This window comes from Cibotium barometz, chromosome 8 (genome assembly GCF_041138505.1).
Source record: "Cibotium barometz isolate CiBa-2024 chromosome 8, ASM4113850v1, whole genome shotgun sequence".
Classification (NCBI taxonomy): domain Eukaryota; kingdom Viridiplantae; phylum Streptophyta; class Polypodiopsida; order Cyatheales; family Cibotiaceae; genus Cibotium; species Cibotium barometz.
In genome coordinates, this window is record NC_141053.1 from 59,953,421 (window position 1) to 59,979,044 (window position 25,624).

The following is a 25,624-nucleotide window of genomic DNA, read 5'->3' on the forward strand; positions in this document are numbered from 1 at the left end:
CACTCCATTAACTGAAGCACGGGAAACTATGCTCCACTTCCACCTCGGTCATACACTCCACAATAGTTAACTTGCTGCACTTTCCTATCAAAATTCGGAGTCATCACACACAAATCGGGTTATCATATCATGTGGTTCCTACTCTCAAACAATGACATTACACCAAAACAACCCGATTCCCTTCTTCCGGCCTACTTGGAACATTGCATTCTGCTCTAGGATCGATGGCACACCTACTGCTTCCACCCCTTAGTGGGATCATGGCTTTTTCTGCCCTTTTTCTGATGGATTTTCTTTTTCTGGCATCTTGTGTGCATACACTGCTTGGATAGGGTAGAGCCCCTATATTCCGAGAATGCACAAGGTCGGGTTTGGGATGCACGCGTCTCTTTGCAATACAGGCTGGCCAATTGAGACCTGCAGTAGTGTGTGTGGGCTGAGAACTAACATATCACTATTTGGGTTCTTTCAATGCATTGACTCCCGTTATTTTCCGCCCACCCTTACTTAGTGTGAAGGCCTCTCGGAGGGAGACGACATCCTAGGTGCACTAAGAGTCCTCACTCGGGCTTGTAGCACCAAATGCTAAGCCTGGAGATCTGTGCAAACCTCAAAGTCACGCCCATAGAGGAAGTTCTTCCATAATTTAGGGCTTGTATCAACACGAGGAGCTCCCAATCATAGGCCAAGTAATCATTCTCGGCAAAAATCAGTTTACAGGACATGTAAGCGATTGGATGCCCATTTTGATGTAAGACCACTCCAATAGCAATGTTCCTTGCATCATTCATCACCTGGAATGGGTCTTCCCTTGAGGCTAGTGCTAAGCAAGGAGCCTTAGATAATGCAACCTTAAGGTCCTTGAAATCTTGCAATCCATGCGGGGTCATGTGAATACATTGCCTCCAAGTCTTAACACCTTTGAGCAGATCAATGAGAGCTACCGAGACGTCCGAAAATTTGTTGATGTGGGTGGAATATGCTTGGCAAATGCCCACAAACAACCGAATATCATAGGAGGTTTTTGGGATCAACTAATTTAGGATTTTTGCCACCTTTGCGGGATCTAATCGGATGCCTTTGGCACTAATCATGTATCCAAGGTAACGAACCTCGAATAGAAAATACTCCAATTTTTTTGTCATAGACAGTCAGCTCATTGCTTTCCACCAATTTTATCACTTTCTCGACATCAATGTCGTGTTGCTCTCCGTAGTTGAAAAAATCAATATGTCATCCAAGAAGATGAAGACACACTTGTTGATCAAGTCCCTGAACACACGCATCATCATGCGGTTGAATGTAGCTCAGGTGTTTGTCAAACGTAAAGAGTAGCAACATCCACTATGAGTTTTTGGTCAGCCCTTCGGTTGCTAGATCCCTTGTGGCCCTAGGGGATGTAGGTTGGGGAATCTTCGAAAACACCTTAGCTCCATTCAAGCCCTCTAGTATGTAGTCAATCCAAGACATTGAGAACTTGCTTTTGACCGTTAACTTTTTGAAAGCGTTAGCCACTAACAAGGTCTATGTGTACATAGTCCCATAATAAAATGCACCACCACCATGTGGCCATCAGTCTACGCAAAGTCGAAAGGATCCATCCATTTCTTTGACAAAAAGAATCGAGGGTGTGAAAGGCAACACAATAGAGCATAAAAAACCAAATAAGAGCAACTCTTGGAGTTGATGATGCAACTCCGTTTCCACGGCCTTGCTAAGGCAATATGCAAACTTGCTCGAGATTCGGAACCTGAGAGGAGTAATTTTGTGGTCCTCCGATCTAGATGGGGGAATATTAGGGAGGAAATTGTCCCAAAGAAAAATCTTCGGGAGCCAGTCATGCAAGGCACTAGCAACCGTTTGGGTGGCCTAAGCATCAATCACTGCACATTGTACATCTCTCCAAATCTCTCGTTGGCCTAGATATGGCTATTGAACAAAAAGTCAGGTATCCCTCGCTCACATTTTATGATCAAGGCAACCTTGGACGCATTTCGGGTAATCCAGAAAGTGTGTTACTCCAAGTCAATTTTTGGGGTAAACTAGTGAGACTACCAACTCCCTAAAATATTTTATGTGCCTACAAGAGGTGCAACCATAAAATCTTGCACAAATATATTGTGCCTTGGATGACTAACTTAGCACTACAAGCTTCAAACTTAATATTGGTGGTCATGCTTGTGCTAAATCCCTCCACTTGGTTATCTTCCGAGGTCAACGGGAAATGAGCTCTCGGAGCAGCCTCCTCCGTGATCACGTCCTCCGTACTTCCCTTGTCGAATATGATGACGAGTCTCTGCCTATCTATATAGCCAAATGTCTTGAGCAGCTCATTTCGCTCATAGTCTTGGTCATGGTTGTCCTCCTTATCTTCGAGCTCCCCACGGACAATGGCACCAGTCGTAGGATTGGGAGCTGGAGGACTAGCGACAACCTAGAAAGTCGATGTGAGAGGTTGGCTCACCACAGAACCTGTCAAGGCGGGAGTGGTGGTATGTGCAAGGGTCTTCTTAGGGCATGCCCTAGAAGTATGACAGAAAAAACATCGCCCCTCCTCCTTACGCTAGCTGTGCTCCTTGGGGCTAAGCTTACTACCTGTCTTGCCAAGGATCCACCCTAAGCATCCATGGTTAGGTGCACAAGTCCCGTACATGTTCATGGTCAGGAGTGCATGTCCCGCACATGGAGTGAGGCACCCTCTAGAATGATGATGTGGTGTTTCGAGCATTGACAAGCTTTCAGCCAAACGCAAGGGGACTAGGGTAGCATATAGATGCAAGTAGAAGCAAGAAGTGCAGGGCCATAGACTATGTCAATGTTGCCCTACACTTGGGCAACCCATGGGACATGGTTTGGGCCCATAAAATCCCTTGTGCATCAGTTGGCCAGCCCATAGGAGGACCAAGCCAAAGTCGGCCAGAAACCAAGTCACATTCGGCCAGCAGAAACATGTCGGCCAGGCCATGAAGCCACGTGTGAAAAGGGCACGAAGGCCACAATCGACCAGCAGAAACATGTCGGCCAGGCCATGAAGCCACGTGTGAAAGGGCGCCTATTTTATGATGTTGATTCTAGTTGTGAAGCGGTACTAAACTGACGCGTATATGATTACCTTGTAAAAGCATGGACTCGGCAAAGGGCTAAAGTATCTCATTATTCACAAGTGCTAAAGTACTCCAAGGGCTAGGACATCCAAAGGGAGGCTAATACCGAGCTGAATTTGAAGGCGAAGAGTAAGTCATCTTAAGGCTGTTGTTTTCCAGCCAAGAAAGGCCTCCAAGACGTCAATCTTTTACATCATTCAATAAAACAAATACACCAATGCTTAGTGGGGAGCTCTCACCGACTTCTTCTAGACCAGAGTGACAAGGGTAGATTCACCCACTACAACCCAACCTTCAAGATGATGGAGGAGCTCAGCCAAGAGGAGTGACACTAGACAGAGCCATAGAGCTATGCAGAGCCCAGCGCCCTCGACCTCATGGTCCCTGCCACCCCCCTGTCACTACAGGAGGATTACAGCCATCATCTCCCACCAACACAAGACTTTCTATGCAAAGCACAGCGCCCTCGGCATCGTGGTCCCAGCCCACGCCCCGTTACTACAAGAGGATCAGAGCCATCATCTCCCACCAACACACAACTTTCTACCGCTGGCCCAGTTTTACTACATTGGGTACCAAATTTGAGATGTGTTGTTGGATTGGAGAATCAATTTATGCAAGCCTCGAGGAAGTCAAGCTTGGATGCGGCTAGGAGGATACTCCGGTACAAATGTCAAAGTCCACAATTCACTATGGACTTTCTATGAGGCTGCAATAAAGGTACAAGTACATTGGAGATACATATGCATATTGGCCAGGTAGTGTCTCACACAAGAAATCTACTAGTGGCTTTAAGTTTTCTTTTGGGAGTGTTGCTTTGTCAAGTAGAGAGGCAGAGTATAGGGGCATTGTTATGACAGTATGTCAGGAGGCACTTGAACATAAGTGATGGGAAGATGCCATGAATGAAGAGATGGTTGCATTGGATCCAAATAAGATGTGGGATTTAGTGCATTTGCCTAAGGAGAAGAAGACAATTGGATGCAAGTGAGTCTATAAAAGTAAAACAGAATTCATTGAAGGGATTGGGTGTTAGGGTTAGGGTTTACAGAAGGTACAATCAGGCGTGGAAACCAACACTCAGAGAGAACACGACTTCAGTATGCTTCAATGATTAAAAATGTGAAGTACAATAGCCACATGATAGTGACCCTAAAGATAAGTGTTCACATGTCCGGCCATAAATGTGCCGGGTGGACCAAAACACTTATAAACTGCATATAAGTGAAACTGAGCTAAACTGGGGGAAAAAACCTCCACTAACTGAAGTAAAAAGTGCCCCAGTAATCTACTGATGATCACTAGCACTCCTCTGGGTGCATACACAGCATAAAACCCAACAAACCCCCCTGGAGTGATATGTGATCACTGTACATCATCCACCAAAAGGAAACAAATTCAAAGCACTGCGGAATGCTTCAAATTTCGGACGTGGTAATGCCTTGGTGAAGATGTCTGCCACATTCTGATCTGTAGGACAGTAGATCAGACTAATATCTCCTGCCTGGAGTCTCTCCCGAACAAAATGATAGTGAATCTCAATGTGTTTCGTGCGAGCATGAAACACAGGATTCCTGGCCACAGCAATGGCACTCTGACTATCAGTATAGATAGGTGTAGGCTCCTCCACTGAAATATCCATATCAGTCATGAGACGACGCAGCCAAACACACTCAACAGTAGTAGTGTAGGCTGCTCTGTACTCTGCCTCACAAGACGAAGTGGCCACTGTGGTCTGTTTCTTGCTTAGCCAAGAAATGCATGAAGAGCCAAGAAAGAAACAATTTCCACTAGTGGAATGTCTGGTATCAAAATCACCAGCCAATCTGAATCACTGTAAGCGTATAACTGCATGTCACCCCCCTCAGGATAAAGCAATCCAAGAGACAAGGTACCCTGCAAATAACGGAATACACGCTTCACAGCTTGCCAATGTGACAACCGTGGGCTGTGCATGAATCTGCTCAACTGAGAGACTGCATACTGAATATCTGGCCTTGTATTACACAGGTAAATGAGACACCCAACAGCCTGAGCATATGTAGTGGCATCAAAGGAAACACTGTCATCTTGTAGTGACAGTTTCATCCCAGGCTCCATAGGAGTACTAATAGGCTTGCAATCCTGAAATTTAAACTTCTCCAGAAGTTTAGCAACATAGCGTGATTGCAACAACCCAATGCCTCTGTTATCCTGCACAAACTGTATGCCCAAATAGTAATGTACAAGGAAATGTCTGTTGCAGTATCTCCTTAAAAGCTGCAATTTTGTCATCATTTGATCCCATGAGCAAGAGATCATCCACATAAAGACTGATGACCAGCAGATCTGTCTCTTCTTTCTTTACATACAGAGTGGCCTCTGATGGACTGTTCACAAATCCCTGAGTGAGTAGAAAAGCATCTATTTTTGCATACCAAGCTCGTGGAGCTTGTTTCAAACCATACAAGGCCTTTTTCAGCCTGCAAACTTTCCCCTCATGACCATGTTCTGCAAATCCCATGGGCTGAAATACATAAACTTCCTCCTCGAGGTCCCCATGTAGGAATGCAGTCTTTATGTCCAACTGGTGAACAACCCAACCACGATGTGCAGCCAATGCAATGACACACCTAAGTGTCGACATACGGGATGTAGGAGCAAATGTCTCCTCATAATCAATGCCCTTCTTCTGTGCATAGCCCTTTGCAACTAGACGGGCTTTGTACCTGTCAATGGATCCATCTGCATGTCTTTTCAACTTATAGACCCATTTAGTACCAATTGCTTTCTTGCCTTTGGGCAGATCAACCAAATCCCATGTTTGATTCTTTTTAATAGAATCAAGCTCATCCTGCATGGCTTTGTTCCAATGCACATTATCTCGTGCATCCACAAACGAATCAGGCTCATCATCATCCTGTAAACTGGCTGCCATAACCAGATTCAAATCCATGATGTGTGCATGCTCATTGGTCCTTGTTTCCCTACGAGTACGACCAGCAAGAGGACCCTCTAAATGGCTGTCCTGTAATGTCCTCAAATACCATCTAGGTATATGTCTGACCTGTGGTGCCTGCTGTCCCATATTTGGTTCAGCTTCTGGCTCATTTGGCTGCTGAATTTCTGCACCACCTACATCATTTGCTGGCTGTCCAGTACCCTCATGAGTTGGATCACCAACTGTGGAATGAAACTCCATGGGTAGTAGACCTTCAAACACATCATTTTCAGCCTGATTTGCCTCATAACCAGCCATGGATATTTCTGATTTTTCATCAAAAATCACATCCCGACTGATGAATATCTTCCTGGATAGTGGGTCATATAACCTGTAGCCCTTGCTCTCACGGCTATACCCAACAAAAATGCATTTTGTGGCTTTATCATCCAGCTTCCTCCTCAACTCTTTGGGTATGTGTGCATATGCAAGACATCCAAAGATACGAAAATGCGATACAGAAGGCTTGCGGCCATGCCAAGCCTCAAAAGGAGTAATAGAAACCAATGCCTTTGTGGGACATCGATTCAAAATATGACAAGCACACATGACTGCTTCCACCCAAAAGATATGTGGTAGCCTTTTTGCCTTTAACATACATCTGGCCATCTCCATGAGTGACCGATTCTTCCTTTCTGCAACCCCATTCTGCTGTGGAGTGTAAGGAGTAGTATACTGATGTTTTATACCTCTACTCCCAAGAAAGGAATTCAGCATATGTGACATATATTCCCCCCTCGGTCAGAACGGAGAGTCTTCACCTTGCATCCTGACTCTGTCTCAGCAAGTGCTACAAAGGCCAAAAATGCATCATATACCTGTGATTTCTGTGTCAAAGGATAGACCCAGCATATACGAGAGAAGTCATCAATAAATGTTGCAAAATAAAAGCAACCACCTAATGACTTCGTCTGCATGGGACCACAAAGATCACTGTGTATAAGTTGCAACTTTGCAGTTGCTCTTAGAGCCTGATCACGTGGGAAGGAAAACCTGTGCATTTTTCCCAAAATACATCCTTCACAAATGTGATCTGGAGGCTTCTCCATGAGAGGTAGATCTGTAAACATGTTATGTCGCTGCATAAGCATAAGACTACCAAAATTTACATGCCCCATGCGAGCATGCCATAACTCCGGATCAACCATAGCTGGAGTAAGAGTGAATGCATTATAAGCAGACTGATCCTCTGGCTGAAATGCATCCAACTGATAAAGTCCATGACATAGTGTACCAGTAAGCATCAAGGTCAAGGCATTAGCTTTGTCTCTGACCATGCATTTATCATCATCAAAGTGGACGTGCATTCCACAATGTGCTAAAGAAGAAATGGACAACAAATTCTTCTTTATCCCTGGTACATATAAGGCATCTGTAAGGCGGAGAATGGAGCCATCAATGGCTGTAAGCTGAATCTCCCCAATGCCACGAACTGGATATGAAGCATTGTTGGCACACTGAACAGTTTTGCCAACAGAGGCAGGGCCAACATGACTAAACAAATCCCTGCGAGATGTGATATGCTTTGAGGCACCACTATCAAAATACCAAGTACATGCATGCTCTGTCAAACTGAGTGCCTGTGAAGACCAAGAGGCATCATAGCTGCATGTATAAAAACAGTAATCCCTGTCCTCAACAAAAGAAGCAGTCTCTGGAGGAGCTTTAGAAGCATCATTGACAGACATCCCAGCTTCCTTTGCCTTCTCTTTGGCAATCCTCTTCCTACATTCCGTGATGTAGTGACCTGGCTTCTTACAGTAATGACATTTGCCCTTCTTCTTGGGTTGTCCATCACCTTTCTTGGTATCCTGTGAAGAACCACCATCACCTGAGTTTTGATTTGCACTCTTTGGCTGAGTTTTTCCTTTCCCCTTTTGACCTGTAGTAAATGCTTGTTCAACATTTGTGTTCATATTCATATTCTTCCTCATTTGCTCCTCTTGTAGTAAGAGAGCAACAAGTTCCTGATACTTGAGGGGTTCAACAGCATTCCTCATGCTGAGGTTCAAAGAGGTATGAAAAGCCAAGTAAGATCTTGGCAAAGAGTGCAAGATGGTGGACACAAGCTGTGTCTCAGGAATAATCTCATCCACATTGATGAGTTGCTCTCTCAAATCCTGCAGCTTGTTTAAGTGGCTAGACATATCATCTCCTTCATTCATCTTCTGATTTTCCAGCTCTCTTTTCAAAAATGAGATCCTAGCCTCATTACGAGCAGCATACATCTGCTCCAAAGTCACCCATGCATTCTGTGAAGAGCCAGCTGAACGAATATGAGGTATAATGGACCTTTGTACTGACAATGCAATGAGTGACAAAGCTTGTGCATCCCTGGCATCCCATGTCTTTTGAGCATTTGTTCTCTGAACAGGCAATGGCTGTCCTCGAGCCTGTACCTGTTGTCCTCGTCCACGAGCACCCCCTTGGGGAGGAGTCTCTGGAGCCAATGGACCTGGACGTGGTTCATCACCACTAACAAAATCCCAAAGACCTTTTGCCACAAGCACATTTTTCAGCATAAAACTCCACAAGGAGTAGTTCGTGCCATCCAATTTGTCTTCCTTAGACAAATATGTGAATACATCACTTTGCTGTTGATTTGCCATTATGCTTTACGCACAATGTTGTACCTGTTTACCAAAAAACCCAATAGCAGAAACCCTGATAATAACTGTACTCCACTGAATACAGTTCACCCAAATCTGCCTGCACTCTCAATCCTCTGAATGTGCAGCTCAATGCACCAATGACTGAGTAGAGCAGCAAATGGCATACACAATGCCAAAGTGCCCCAAAAATACCCAAATTTGCTGCACCCAAACACTTCTGTGCTGAGCAGTAGGCTAAACTGCAGTCGAATGTTGACGTGGCAGAATCTGGTCGGCTGTACTGTGCAGGTACCTTGACTGTACTATTGCAGTCGTGTGCTGTACTGTGCACTGTACAGAGCAGGGCGACCAGTTACACGTCAGCTGCAGGTTCAGATGTGCGTATCAGGTACAGGCGCTGACTGTACGGAAGCAAGTCGCCTGTTGCAGCAGGCGCACAGGTGTAGCTGAAGGCGCACAGGTGATGGTGGCTATGCTTGACTGTACGGGCAGGTACAGTAACTGAAGGCGATGCAGGTTGCAGTACCCGACTGAAGGCGACCAGGAACAGAAGTTGTAGGCGACGTGCAGTACCCGACTGAAGGCGACCAGGTACAGAGGTTGTAGGCGGCGCTTGACTGGATGTATGGGCAGCTAGTGCGCACGTGTAGCTGAAGGCGGCGCAGAGTTGTACGGGCTGCAACAAAACTGTATAGCGCAGAGGTGTACGGGTGCTGTACGGGCAGCAGCAACAAGAGCTTCAATGCTCTGATACCAATTGAAGGGATTGGGTGTTAGGGTTAGGGTTTACAGAAGGTACAATCAGGCGTGGAAACCAACACTCAGAGAGAACACGACTTCAGTATGCTTCAATGATTAAAAATGTGAAGTACAATAGCCACATGATAGTGACCCTAAAGATAAGTGTTCACATGTCCGGCCATAAATGTGCCGGGTGGACCAAAACACTTATAAACTGCATATAAGTGAAACTGAGCTAAACTAGGGAAAAAACCTCCACTAACTGAAGTAAAAAGTGCCCCAGTAATCTACTGATGATCACTAGCACTCCTCTGGGTGCATACACAGCATAAAACCCAACATTCATATGGGTTTGTAAGTAGGCACAAGGCAAGATTGGTAGCCAAGGGATGTGCACATAGTCACATATGGGTTTGTAAGTAGGCACAAGGCAAGATTGGTAGCCAAGGGATGTGCACATAGTCACATAAAAACGCGTTTTTGGGTTGAGAAACTCTGAAACCCCGAAACGATCGAAATGCTAGAAACGCGTTTCAAAAACGGGGATTTTTTTCTCATTTCTAAAAAAAACTAGAAGTCTTTCTTGAAAATTTAGTCTAAGGGTTTTTTTAAAATGTTGGGCTTTCACTCTCTCTCTCAGCTCCAGATCCAGGACATGCTCCACCACCATCGAGCTACCTTTCCACGTGACATAGTTGAGGGAGACCTCTCGGCCATACTCATCAGCCCCATGCTTGATATTTTGGAGAGTGGTATACCATCTACTCGGAGCTGATGTTGCTCCCATGTTTTTAATGTTCTTGTATTCCATGATGAGTATAAACTCCTTATTTGAGTTCTATTTGTCACGTGTGCGCCCATGCCATAGATAAACCTCATCATGAACATCATTAATCCCTCATCTAAGTCAGCATTTAGGACATCATTAGCAACATCAAAGCATTACCATCGACAATAGCACCATCAGTTCAATGGCATCATTGCAACAACATAAGCATTATCATTAGCCACAACACCATCATCATCATCATCATCATCAGCCATGAAAGGGGATGGGACCATGTCGGCAACAAACAAAGGATCCTATGCAGCCGAAAGCCAAGCACCAGAAGGAAAGTCAACATTGTATGGACAGCATGGCAATTAAAGCACAGTATTTTAGGGGTTCCTGTCCAAAGCAGGCTGATAGCCTTATGGATTGGCCGACCAGCTCAATAGTTCGAGGAGGAAGGATGCTACGAGTGTCCACCCCATCATCAAGTTTCGCAGGAGGGGATGTCACATGCACGCATGTGCCATGGCTAAACCTTAGCATGAACATCATTAATCCCTGATCTAAGTCAGCATTCAGGGCATCTTTAGCAGCATCTAAGCATTACCATTAGCAATGGTATGATTAGTTCCATAGCATCATTAGCATCAACATAAGCATCAACATCATCATCATCATTAGCTATGATAGGGGATGATTGCCTCAGCATTAAGCCAGTTTTTGTAGAATATTAAATACAAGAATCCCTCTCTTCTTCTCTTTGCTCTATCTTGATCATGTTTAAATCAGCATCTTGTTCTTAATCAAGCTTAGGATTGTGGATCAGTGCAACAAGGCTTCTACGCATAAAACACTATTAGAGTTTCCATACTTATTTGAATCTCTCTATGAGAGCAGTAGGCAAACCTACATCCTTTGAGGAGCTAGTTGGTAACTTCTTTATAAGGACCAAACAAAGAAGAACAGATCCAAGGGTGATGCAAGCAAAGGAAACCAAGCTACTTCTCTAGGGACAAAGGCAAAGTGGACTTGTCACAGGGTGACACCAAGAAGAAGAAAGGAAAGTGTCATTACTACTACAAGACAAGGCACTACATCGAAGAGTGTCAGAAGAGGCTTGCAAAGCTGAAAGCTAATGAAGACTTTGCAAACTCCGCTTCTTCTACCTCCGACGACAAGAAGCAATAGCCAAAAGAAAAAGTAAACCTAGTCCAAGATAACTCAGCTTTCTAGCCACATTATCACTATGGGGGGGAATGTTAAATGTTAATAGTGATTACTATGGGAATAAACAAGTGCTAGGTCGTTGTGTAAACTAGCATTAAGGGATGTGTGGTGGCAACATATGCTTCAGAATATGTAAAGGGATTCTCTGCTATAAAAAGAACCTATGTCTAACGAATTCATGCTTTCTACTACTCTTGTACTTCCTGAATCTCTTTACTCTTGTGCTGATTATCTTGTTGGTCATAATCTCTCTTCTCCCCACTAGTTGTGATCTTTTGTTGCATGCGTGGAAGCCTTTATTGTACTAATTTACAGTCTTAAGCCTAATTAAGAAGAAGGTGCTGAAATATACATGATTAAGACAACCGAGAGAGAAGAAGATAGATAGTTGGTGTCAAGTTTTCTTGTATTTCACATGGTTCAAAAAAGTCTGTACATGGTTGAGCCCTTGGTCAGCCCCAAAAGGGTGACGTCCAGCCCCTACATATGCTTCTATTGATGACTTCAATGATGGATGAATGAATGATTGAATTGATTTGATGTAAATGATGGCTTTTACTTATATACATGTTTGGGGATGATGGTTGGCCACTACAAAGGATGCTGGCCTATTTGCTTGGACACATATGACATAAAATATCCTTTTTATTTGCTGTGCTTACTCCCATGTTGCCAACACATGCTGGCCTTCTATTCAGCACCTGTCACCTACTGGATGTTGACAACAATATGCTGGCTACCGACAGGATCCCATGCCTTTCCATGGTGATGATGGTAATGATTATGATGCTGATGACGGGACTGATACTCATGCTGATGCTACTTCAGATAATATTGATGCTAACATTGTTGGTAATGAATATGATGATACTACTAATGATGCTCTAAATGCTGACTTAATCAGGGATTCTACTGTTCATGCTGGGGATTAGCCATGGCACGAGCATGCACGTGGCATCCCCTCCTACTAAACTTAATGACAGGGTGGACACTTTGTCAACCTTCTGGACACTTTGTCAACCTTCTTTTGTGGACTACTGACTTTAAACTTCTACTTCTAACTTTGACACCATAGTTGTCACCTACAAGACAAAGGTACGAAAAAACGATACCGATACGGGACTTTTAAATTTTGGAGAAAAGTTCAATTGAGATACGGTCCACTTTAAAAAACACTTGGAAAAAACATATTTATACACATTTAGAGAAGCAAAGTCTAGAGAAGTTGTAACTTGTCATAAACTAGAAAAAAGTTAAAACACTAGTACAAAGACTCAAGAGTCATGCACATGTGTGGGAGTATGAAGAATTAGGGTTAGGTTAATTCATGTGTGGGAGACATACACAGAGAAGCAGGGGAGAGAGAGAGAGAGAGAGAGAGTTGTGGGGATAAGTCAACTCATGAGGCATGAGTGTGTGACTCCCCTATCACACATGTATATTGCACTAGTACACATAGTGCACTTAGTACATTAAAAGTACTAAGTGTACTATGTACTATAACTTATGGGCTTGTACACACTATAAGGGTGGGCATTATGCCTTTACCCCAACAACCTCCCACTTAAAGGCAAAGTGCCCTTAAGTAAAGGAAAAGAAAAAATCAGCATGTACATGATAATATACAAGGCCATATCAAGGCTGAAACTGGCCTCATCCAATGCCCATCAAGTGTCTACAATGAGCAAACCGCTCCGGAGGCAAACTCTTTGTCAACAGATCAGCCGGGTTGTCATCCGTATGAATCTTAACAAGCTGAATTTGCTTGTTCTCTATCACCTCTCTGATGAAGTGATACTTCACATCCACATGCTTCGTCTTTGCATGGAAGACAGGGTTCTTTGCCAACTGGATGGCACTCTGACTGTCACAATGCAACAATGGTATATCCCCTGTATAACCCAAATCAACCACTAACCGAGATAGCCATAATGCCTCCTTGCAAGCCTCTGTGGTTGCAATATACTCGGCCTCTGTAGTAGATAAGGCAGTGCACTTCTGCATCCTGGATATCCATGACACAGCACCTCCTGTGAATGTAAACACATAACCGGTAGTAGACTTCCGGTTATCTGGATGACCGGCATAATCCGAATCCGTGTAACCATGCACTAATGCATCCTGTTTGCCAAGGCATATGCACATATCCTGTGTGCCCTTCAGGTATCTCATGACACCTTTCACTGCTTCCCAATGCTTCTTGCCAGGGTTGGCCATATATCTACTAACCACTCCCACTGCAAATGCAATGTCCGGCCTAGTAGCAACCATGGCATACATGAGACTGCCACAAGCTGAAGCATACGGAATCTTGGCCATATCAGCCCTGCCACTATCTGACTGTGGGCTGTCCATAGCACTGAGTTTCACATATGGAGGCAAAGGAGTACTAGTCTTCTTCCCCCCGTCCATATTGAACCTCTGCAAAACTTTGCCAATGTATTCCTTCTGAGACAAATACAACACATGCTGATTTCTGTCCCGAAGTATCCGCATACCCAAAATGTGATTTGCATCACCCTCATATCAAAGGTTTCATGCAGCCTCTGCTTCAAGGTATCCATCTCCTTACGAGATTTCCCGGCAATCAACATATCATCAACATACAAGATGAGGATCAATAGACTGCCATCCAAAGCTTTCTTGGTGTACAAGCAGTGATCTATGTCACTTCTCCTGAATTTCTGGGATTTCATGAATGTATCAAATTTGTGATACCATTCCCTTGGTGCCTGTTTGAGCCCATAAAGACTCTTTTTCAGCTTGCATACAAGCTTCTCCTTTCCACTTACTGCATAACCCTCTGGCTGCTGCATATATATCTCCTCATGGAGATCACCGTGAAGAAAAGCAGTCTTCACATCCATCTGAATCAAGTCCAGATCATCATGCGCAACCAAAGCTAACACAGCTCTAAGTGTGGTCATTTTGACCACTGGAGAGAAGATCTCCTCAAAGTCCACACCATATTCCTGCTTGAAGCCCTTAGCCACTAACCTGGCTTTGTATCTTGGCTTTGCATCAGGTGCAACTTTGAGCCTGTAAACCCACTTGCATGGCAAAACCTTCTTGCCTGCAGGCAAATGCACCAACTTCCATGTACCATTTTTGTGCAGAGAATCCATCTCTGACTTCATGGCACGCTCCCATAGAGCTTTGTCTGCCCTCTGTAAAGCCTCCTTATGACATAAGGGCTCCCCACAGTCAGTGAGCATCAAGTAGTCAACCCCTGGAACAAACCTGTCAGGGGCTCTGGAGGGTCTTGTGGACCTCCGTACCCAATGACCATCATTTGCAGGTTGTTGTCCAGCCTGCATATCACCTATTGGTGGCTCCTGTTTCATGCCATAAGGCTGAAAAATCATGCCCGGTATCTCCTCTAACTGTGGTATATCCATAGGGATATCTTCTGCCATCTTTGGCTGTCCATTTGGACCATTTTCAGCACCATTTAAGGGCTGGTTTTGTTGCTGTAATGGCTGATTTACAGCCCTTGGTTGTTGTCCATGATGTCCATCATCATCAAAGATGACTCTGCCAGGCTCCTGTTGCCTTGCAGGCTCCTTATACATGCATGTTTCATAAAAAATGACATCATTGCTGCGTATAATCTTTCTATTCACTGGATCCCAAAGTCTATACCCCATTTCACCTCTGTCACCATATCCTAGGAATATGCATTTGTGAGACTTAGGATCAAGTTTGGTGCGCATTTCCCTGCGTATGTGCACGTAGGCAATGCAACCAAACACTCTCAAGTGCTTGTATGACGGAGGCTTCCCAGTCCATACTTCCTCTGGCACTTTCCCACCAAGCCTTGTGTTAGGTGACCTGTTTGCAAGATGAACGGCTGTCATAACAGCTTCAGCCCAAAAACCATGAGGTAACGCAGCATGTGATAACATAGAACGGACCTTCTCCTGAATGGTCCTGTTCATTCTCTCTGCTGTCCCGTTTTGTGGAGGATCATAAGGAGTAGAGAGCTCCCTCTTGATGCCTTTAGCATCACAAAAGTCCTAAAACTGTTTGGACATATACTCTCCACCATTGTCGGAACGCAAAGCCTTTAGTGTTTTGCCAGTTTGATTCTCAACAAGAGCAACAAACTTCTCAAACACTGAGAATGTATCACTCTTCAAACAAAGAGGATAAACCCACACCTTGCGTGTGGCATCATCTATAAAAGACACAAAATATTTTGCCCCTCCCAAAGAAAGCTGAGGCATCTCACATACATTTGTATACACAAGCTCTAACTGAACATCTTTCTGTCCAAGAGCTTTCTTGTGGGGGCACTGTAGTTGCCTACCATATATACAATGCTCACAAAACTGAAAACTTGAAAACTTTAGAGAAGGCAAGTAACCCAAACGAGACAATTGCTCCATTCCCTTGACACTCATGTGTCCCAACCGGCTATGCCACATAGAAATTTCTGGCAGCTCGGTTGCATTTACATTAGCATGGTGACAAACACCTGCATGCATGAAATAAAGAGTGTCCACCTTAGAGCCTCTGGCAACAACCAGTGAGCCCTTACTAATTTTCCACTTTCCACGACCAAATGTGGTAACATAATCAGCATCATCAAGCTGTCCAGTAGAAAGCAGATTCTTCTTGATCTCAGGCACATGCCTGACATCATGGAGCATAAGCTGTGAGCCATCTGAAAACACAAGCCTCACATCACCTCTGCCAAGAATTTTGCATGCATGGTTATCACCCAAATAAACCACTCCTTCATTGCCAGCAGTATACCTGACAAACAAGTCTCTGCAACCTGTGACATGAAAGGAGGCACCTGAATCAATGATCCATGAGTGCATACCATGACCACCTGTAAGAAGTGAATGGGCATCAAGTGAAAACGTAAATAGGACCTCATCCTCACTGCCACCTGCATGTGACACATTGATTTCTTCAATCTTGACTCCACTTTTGCCCTTTGGCTTTACATCTTTGGCTTCATCTTTCTCTTTGTCTTTGCCTTTTCCCTTTTCTTTTTGATCATTTTTCCATTTGTAGCATTGCTTTTTAATGTGGCGATTTGGTCGACGGCTGGCTACGTGAGCGAGTACGTGTAGCGCTGGACCCGACGGAGCGAAGGAGTACCTGCGACTACTGCGAGCGCTGCTTTCTCGTAGACTTTGCCTTTTCCCTTTTCTTTTTGATCATTTTTCCATTTGTAGCATTGCTTTTTAATGTGTCCCTTCTTGCCACAATAATGGCATTCCAAATCATTTTTGGAGCGAGACTTGCTCCTTCCCCGTTCTTGGCTTTTTCCCCTTTGTTGGGATCTCCCACGTGCATTCATTGCATTGGACTTTCCAACAGAGTTGTTTTTCCTGTTCATCTCTTATTGAAGAAGAGCACCCTCAACATCTGCATATGACAGCATAGCATGCGAATTGCTAGTGGTTGTCCTGAATGTGTCCCAACTCTCTGGCAAAGTGCATAACAGAAAAGTGGCTTTGAACTCATCGTCCATTGCCAACTTTTGATTAATGACCTGGCTGACAATACCATTAAACTCATTTAGATGGGCTGTCATAGACGCCCCTTCCTTCATCTGAAGACCTATGAGTTTCTTCAACCAATACACTTTGCTTGAGGCACTTTGTTGGGCATACAAGTCCTGCAATCTCTGCCACATTCCCCAAGCTGTCTTCTCTTCACGAATGCTGAAAAGTAATGAGTCTGACACAGACAACATGATAGTAGATCTTGCCAGCTCATCCATATCTTCCCACTCTTCAGCAGTAAGAGAAGCGGGCATTACACCCCTTTCTTTGATAGGCTTGTGCTGCTTTTTCTGGAGCAACACATTGTAGCACTGGGTTTGCCAAATATCATAATTATGCGAGCCTTCAAGCTTCTTGATGTGAAGCAATGAAGAGCTCTCACCTGTGGTTGCCATAGCAATATGCAACCTGTCAATGCCTGACTCCCTGCAAAATGTGCAAACACTGCACCAAAAGCACACAAAGTGCTCACAGTTGTTCTCCCGAGCTTTATCTCCCACTGCGGAAGCAAGAATGCAACTTTTCTCCCACTGTTTGTCATGAAATCACCAAAATCTGGTTGCTGCAGATTTTGGACAGCACCTTAAATGTGCTCTGTTACCCTTCCAAAGTACTGTACAGCAGTACCAAGTGCTCACCAATGATGTACCAAACCTGTACTACCGGCAAGTACAGCAGCTGAAATTGAACCTTTTGGTCACTCAAAACAGTGTACAGCCATGCCAAAACTTGCACAAAGCTGTGCCAAATCTGTACCAGCAGGTACAATAGCAATAAATGCTCTCCTGGCTGTCCAAATGAGTGAAAATCAGACTTTTACAGTCCCGAACACTGCATACAACAGTTCCGAACAGAAATTGGGCAAAAGCCCCTTGACTGCAAGCTGATTTCTGAGGATTCAAGGCATAAAAGTCTTGCCTGCTGCTTTGCCAAGCTCAACAAGCATACGAACTTGAAAAGCCCCTTGATTTAAGATCAATTGCTGATCATACATGGTACATTGACGCACATGAAGGCATCCAAAGTCTTCACGGTGCTTCCCCCTGGCCACATATACATACATGAAAGCCCCTTGATTTACAGGCACATTGAGTGCTTGTAAGGCATCAACACATTATCCACAGCATCAAATGCGATTGCCTGCATGCAAATCAACCAATCGGCACAAAAGCCCCTTGATTTGCACTGCAATTTGCTGCAAATTTGCCCAAATGTGCGATTTCTCACGTCATACAGTATGTATGAGTGCTTAATTGCACAATTACATCAAAAGCCCCAAATTTCGACATTCAATTTCTTGCAAATTGATCCTGATTGTGACCAATTTTCTGCAAATTGATCCTGATTGTGACCAATGTCACCCAATTTTGCCAATTTTGCTCAAAAATTGAGCAATTCGGCACCTGTACCTGCTCAATTGATGATTGTACCTGCTCAATTGCAAGTCCCCAAAAAAAAATTGAAGCAAGATACCTTGTAATTTCTGATTTTTTTTTTTTGTTGCAGGAAAGGGTGTGTTGAATTTGGTGCTGCTGCAGAAATCTGATGCTCTGTTGCAGAAGAGGGTGATGAAGCTGCTGTAGAGAAGGGGCTGCACACGTGTTGGGGAGACCAGAAGGGGCTGCACACGTGTTCGGGACAGTCGCCTGCTAGGAGACGCCAACTTTCCCACGACAACACAACTAGCCGCTTGTATCGCCTATTTGTTGGCTACGCGGCCAGTTGACAGGCAAAATTGGGGCGTCTATATTCGATGGACATTCGCTATGCTGCCTTCGCCGTCTCCACCTCTTCGCTCGCCTAGTAGCCTTCGCTTCACGCCCAGCAGTCAATGATTACGCCTTTGCCTACTATTCGGCTGTGGTAGCCTTCGCTTCACGCCCAGCAGCCAGTCGACTGTTAACCCATGGCGGACATTGCGACATACTATATTTTACGTCATTAATTTAAATATTCTGAGTCATGGGCCAGGCTTGTCGGCACCATATGTTAAGGATGAAGGGATTGGGTGATCGCCGATGAGAGGCGCACCTTGGATATCAGTAGGATAAGTGTTAGGGTCGGCCGGCCATGTATGGGCGCCCAAGTGTGAACGGCCAAGTCACCTATATGAGTCAAATGTAACCCTAAAATCCTCATTCTCATGTGTTGTGAATACAAGAGTGCTCTTGCCTTATCTCTTTGGTTTCCTTCTCCTCCGTTTGTGAGAGAGAGAGAGAGAGAGTGAGTGAGAGAGCGATCGAGCACTGTGTAGCGGCACGGCGGCGGCGGAGAGGCGGTAGAGCGGCGACGGCGGCTCCTCCTTCACGGCTGCGACGCGGGAATCCTTCAAGGCGGCAGTTAAGCGGTGAGTGACACACCTTTTGCATTCTGTTTTGAGCTTGCCTTCCTGGTTGTATGCTTGCAGCCATTCGTGGCTCGCATACGGTGTCCGGCAAGTCCCCAGCTACGACCTGTGCGGCAAAAGCGCACATTTTTGGCGCCGCTGCCGGGGAGTTGCCCTGCACCAAGCTCCAGTTTGCAGCTCGGCTGCTGCTGCGTGAAGTTTAATTTACACTACTGTAGGAAAGGCGTCTGTGTTGCTGTTGTGGTGTTTCTGTGGTTTTCAATCTCTGTTTCTGCAAGTTGTCTTCTGCATTTCTGTTTCTTTTTGTTATTTTTCCGCTCCGCGTGTGGGCGTGCATTCTGTTATCTGGTTTCCGCGTGTGAGAGGGATTTCTGAATCCCCAGATCTGCGCTGTGTGTGCGAACTGCACCGCGGCCAAGGCTGAACCCTAAGGAAACCCTAGAAAACTTATCTCACAAAAAAAAACAGAAAATTAAAAATTATAAAAAGTAAAAAAGAAAAAATTAAATTTTATTTTCAAAGAAAGAACCAAACATGTGGAGAGGAAAGATTTTCTAATTGGAGAAAAAAATTTTGAAAAGAAAGAACCCCAATTGACCCACGACCCACGACCCCCGGCCCCGGCCCCGGCCCCGGCCTCGGTCTCGGTCTCGGTCTTTTGATATATATATATAGGAGAGTGAGCCTCCATAGCTTTCTCTCAAGTGATGGCTTATGGGAAGTTGTGCCCTATATGTAGCCCACTCCCCAAGGAGTAAAGTGAGCATGTGGGATAAAGCCCTCACCCCTTCCTCCACAAGCAAATAGGCTTTTGCCCTTTCCCCCCAAAGGAAACGGACTATTTTGAGGATTACAGGAGCTCTAGATAGGCGAACACGGTGCTGTAAAGCACATTAGGACCCTTTAAACGATACGCTCGTTTCGAGCTATCACACGCCCTAGTCCAAGTTCGACCGTAAGTAAGGGGGTCAAAAACGGGTTAAAAACAACACAAAAACAAGTAAAAACGGGGTGCGAAACACCTAAGAAACCACTTGTGTGAGTTTCAAGGGTAGTTACCAACGCACGTAGGGTATCCACGTCACATGTATCTACGTTCTGGTCGGGTGCTAGAGCCTGAACCACTAGAAAGCGTTTCAGTCTACGCAGGCTCACACCATCCCTCCACGTTGGCATCTTGGCCTTCGGCTGGAACCCAAGGGAGTGCAACCCAAGATCCACGAATAGTGGATAGTGACTCATCCTCCGACTCAGAAGCCATGGAAGGGCACCCTACCAAGAACCCTGAGGAGACAAGCCAAAACATGCCAGTGTGGGCCCCACAGCCCGGATCTAGCCTGTTTAGTCGTTTAATAGAGACCTTTAGTAGAGCTACACGCTCTGAGCATGCGACAAGCGAAGTAAATGAGGAAGGAGGGGTAGTAGATTCGCCATTCACATCTTATGTGGACCCTACCCTCCCAAAGAGTGTCCATGTGGATATTCTACCCACTTCGTTTAATGAGGGCCCTACTGAGCTACCACATTCCGATGCTCTTCCTAAAGTAGAGGTCCCTAGAAGCCAATCCATAAGAAGTGACATTGCGTCCACTTCAAGAGAACCGTTTGGCACACCAAGTCTAGATGGGATATTTCTCAATGAAAATTGGGAATATGATCTACACACAGAGACTCTAACGGACCTATACACGGGTTACACATACCATGTAGGTTGGTTAGAAGTCCTACGATCTACATCTAGCGCCACTAATCTAGAGGAGCAACAACACATGATATGTGAGGTGATTCATAGAATTATCCAAATTGAGAGGCAAAATAGGGGAGTGGACCTAGTTTCCACTGGCCCTATGAGGTTTTTGGATACGGGCAAGGCCAAACAACCAACCCTATCATAATTGGAGACTCCCTCGGTGAGTCCCATAGACCCTTCGTATGTTGTTTCGCCTGGAGTCTCAATGCAGGTTGAGCCCACGAGCAGTAACTTTAGTTTTCCAACCTTGGCTCAACTTTCCATTAAGGAATCCGCAATGCCTACCCCAATGATGAGCATAGCTGAAAGTGCACCTGTTACCGCTGTAGTTAGTACGACACCGCTACCTAGTGGAACAGTACCTACAACAGTGCGTGCCAGTGCCTATCGACCCTATGTACCTATCGCTACTCATGCTCAGGTAGCTCCTACGCCTCTTAGTATGCCAATGGCGTATGCTCCACGATCGCCTTATCATAACCATTATCCAAGGGGAGCTAGGCCTAGTCACATATCATATCCTACGTCATTTGCCAACTTACTCAGACCAATGCCAACTCCTATCAGCCAGGCTATCCCAGAAGTGCCTCCACCAACTATGCCTGCTCACTTAGGTGATCTCGCAGCATTTGCTCAGACGATCGGACGATCCATTGCAGAAAACATGCGGGGTATGCCTGAGAGAGAACCTAGAAGCAAGGCAGTACAAGTGGCTAAGCTCACTCAAAACTTCAGTGGTAACGAGGATGTTAGGAAGCACATTGAAGTCTTTGAACACGTGTGTGATTCCTTGGAAGAGCACAATGAGCTGCATAAGTGTAAAGCTTTAGGCTTAACCTTGAGTGGGAAGGCCGGAGATTGGTATCGAACCTTAAGGGTTGAAGAGCGCACTCACTACCCCACTCTCAAGAGATTGTTCTTGAAGGAATACATACGTGAGGGTGTGCTTTGGGGGGTAGCATCTCAACTCCAAAAAGCTGAACGCGAGGAAGGGGAGTCAGTGAGAGACTTTATAAGTCGATTGAAGCATCTAAATTCTCGCTGCACTCCCGATGAACGCTTCAATAACAACCAACTCCTCGATAGATTCATCCGAGGATTGCGCCACGAGGACATTTACAATGGCCTAGTCATTAGAGGTCTTACAACGTGGGAAGCAGTCACTGCCAATGCAATCCAGTTAGAAGACAACTTGATGATTGCAGGTAAAAAGGTGTCTTCAGAAACAAAATCCGTTAGTTCGCAAGTATCTGGGCACGAGCCAATGACGGTAAAACCAATTGCCAAGGAGCCCAAGATATCTGAAATGTCTGTGACCGACCTTACTAAGGCTCTCCAAGAATACTTCAGGGGTAATCGAGCTCCTCAGAATAGCCATATGTACCCAAGGAGAGAGCAACAATGGTGTTCGGTGTGCTTAGGACCACATAGCACGAGTGAATGTCCCACATTCAGAGTCAAATTCAATGGGAATTGCAATGCATGTGGTAAGTATGGCCATCAATCTAAAGATTGCCTAACACTTAAGCGAATGTTGGCAAACCAGGCACCACTAGCTTGGTCAAACACACCTCAAGTACCCGCGCTAATGCCTGCACAACCTATCGAGCAACCGTCACAGCACATAGTTCCAAGGAATCCGAATGTAGTCCAGTCTGTGCCGTTACCACCGCCAGTGCTAGGACCACAACCTCCACATCCAAGGATTACCCCTGTAAACTAGATGGGTTGTGAGTCACATAGTGCATGTGGGGATTATGAAGAGGAGATAGACCCCACTGCTCCATACGGGATTGATACGTTTGAAATGATTCCCCAGTACTACATGGAGGATCATTTCGGGCAAGTCAAGCCTGTATATCAAGCGGCTGCTCTCGCCACAAGAGGGCAAAACCTTAATACCTTGGCAAGGAGACCACCTCTTCAATGTTACGAGTGTGGTGGACCGCATCGTATAGCGGAGTGCCCTAATAGGCTACAGAAGATCGCTACTCAGATGCAACCAAATCAAGGGAGCACATCGGGAATGCCGGTACTTACATGTAATCGTTGTGGCATAGATCATTTGATCGCTCAATGTCCACATAATCCTAATGCACCCAAGATTACGCCATTGAATTTGGTTGAGGTCACCAACCAAGCACGAGGAACCACACCCGTTGTACCCGCGAATGTAGTTACACGGTCAATGCTTCAAAATCAAAACTACATTCTTGAAGAAAGGGATACTGCATCAATCGCTCAGGCAAAGAAAAAGAAAACACGGCGGAAGAGATCGCTTAATGCCACGAGCTCCAAGCCTAGTTCAAAGACTAACATAGGGACAGGAGACGACCCCGTGTATATGAATGATCCTGAAGATGATTCCGATTCAATAGAAACCATGGGGACCAAAGCCACTACCTTAAGGGAGGAACCCACTCGGGAGCTCAATGAAGGAGAATCAAGCGAGTACAAAAATAAGGGGAAACGGAAGGAAACTTCCTCGGCCCCACAACCAAGTCAGTTAATGCCCCCTCGACCACCCAAACTGACTGAGACTCCCCAAGACAAGCCACGTGGGCCAAAAACCCTCAAGAAAAAGATTGGAACTTACCCAAACCCAATTGAGGAGATTGAACAAGTGCAACACTTAAGGGGTTTGGTGGAAGAAACACAAAGAGAACTGGAGCCAAACCCGAGAAAAATCAAAATTCCAGACACAGTGTTTCCTACGCAAGTTCAGCCTCACCGGAACCATAAACCGTTAGCTATACCTAGTATCATTCGGGAAGAAAGTGAGGATAGGACATCTGGAAGTGGGCAAACACCCTTCTTGCTGGAAAGAATGTTTAGTGAGGGAATGCCTGACCCCATCGAAGAGGAAGTGATTCCATCTTCACCAGTCCCTAGTCAAGGGGCGATGTCTCAAAAAGTACCGTTGAATGTGTCTAAGCTAATGGATTTCATGTCCTCTGAGATCAGAACCACGATCATATCCAAATTATACGGAGATCCTGAGCTATTCTTAGCTCTTCGGGCATTTCTCAATGGAGAACTAAAGGCGGGGCTACCACAATTTGCAAATATGGATAGACCCGACACGCTTCAAGATGAAGGGGAGCATTGGGATCTACAACCCAACTTTGATGAAGATTCGGTCGTGGAAATACCTGTGAACAAGTTGGGACAGTACTTTGAAGGTGACGAATCTAATGCCACCCTCCCCATTACTACCAAGGGATTAACTCTAAAGGGAATCCTTGATGGTGGTGCTGGAGTGAGCATTGTGACTAAAAACTGTTGGGAATCTATGGGAAGGCCTCACCTCGAAGTCACAAACATAGTGGTTAAGATGGCAAACGGAACCATAGCTAAACCTATTGGAATGTTAAGGGACCTTAAGATCAAGGTCCTGGGATACAAGGTAAAACATACCTTCATTGTAATGGATTTCTCCAAGCATCCTATGTCATATCAAATGATCTTAGGACGTCCTTTCATGAGGGAAGCACAAATGGTACATGACTGGTCGAAAAACCATGTCTACCTACAATTCCAGGACTCTGTCATTCGAGTTGATCTTGAGAATGGTCGTGCACATCCTTTAGGAAGCAAGGTTATCATCGATAATCGATCGGATACCACTGTTCACTCTGCCCCATTAAGGTATTGCTATACATGCAAAAAAGAGACTGATGATGGGAAAGATTCTCCTTATATGGATGTCCTACCGGGTATGACTGAGTCGGATAACGTGGATTGGGTACACCTAGCGGCAACCATAGACACATGGGAAAATAGAGGCACAAGTTGGGTAACACCTGAGGGGCAAGATATGCCACCGTTAGTGCCAATAAACATGATAGGTGTTATGCACATGACTCCTGATGGCGAGAACGTGGCAAACTCCACCGACACTGAAAGTAGCAAAGACTCTGACCAATGCAACTCTGAGTATGAATCTCAAGAAGAAACTGACCCTGAGCCTGATGGGGAAAATGAATCAAATATTCACACAAATGTGGAAGCAAGGTGCTCAAGGCCTAGGACAGTGGCCTCCTGCAGTTCATCCGAAAGTGAAGATCGACCAAGTGAGCCCGAATCGGATAGAAACAAAAATCAAAAACTTGGTAAGAAGAAACGAGACATAAGCGCCAACGCTATCGAGCTAATGTACGAACTGCAATAAACAAGGAAAGATCCACTGCAGAATGGCTTAGTTATGTAGGAGCCATTGATGCTCATCGGAAGATAGCGGATAATTGGGGACAATACCTCCAAAGCGTCATGTGGTGTATTCCGCAACCTCATGACGTCGCCCAATTAGAAATCGAAGAGAAGCCGAAACTAAGTCGTACTGCAAGAAGGCGGCAAAACCAAGAGTTGGCTCAACAACAAAAGGAAGCGGAATTGAAAGAAAAAAGTCTGGCACAACAAGAACCAGTAGACTTACACCCCGCACCCGAGCATTTCAAATCATTCACCACAGGGGAACGTAAAGTAGTCTACACAAAAGCCCAACGAACGCCTACCAATGGGAGTAGCGGTGTCTACGATGGCCCTGCGGTAGTTAAGGAGATAGACTTA

The 25,624-nt window shown here is 45.2% G+C and overlaps 1 protein-coding gene across 3 annotated transcripts in view; it reads right to left on the minus strand.

Moving 5' to 3' along the window:
* The window catches only part of LOC147636501 (sodium/calcium exchanger NCL2-like), a 100,194-nt gene that overhangs the window by 6,758 nt on the left and 67,812 nt on the right, over nt 1-25,624 (minus strand). The window lies entirely within an intron of this gene.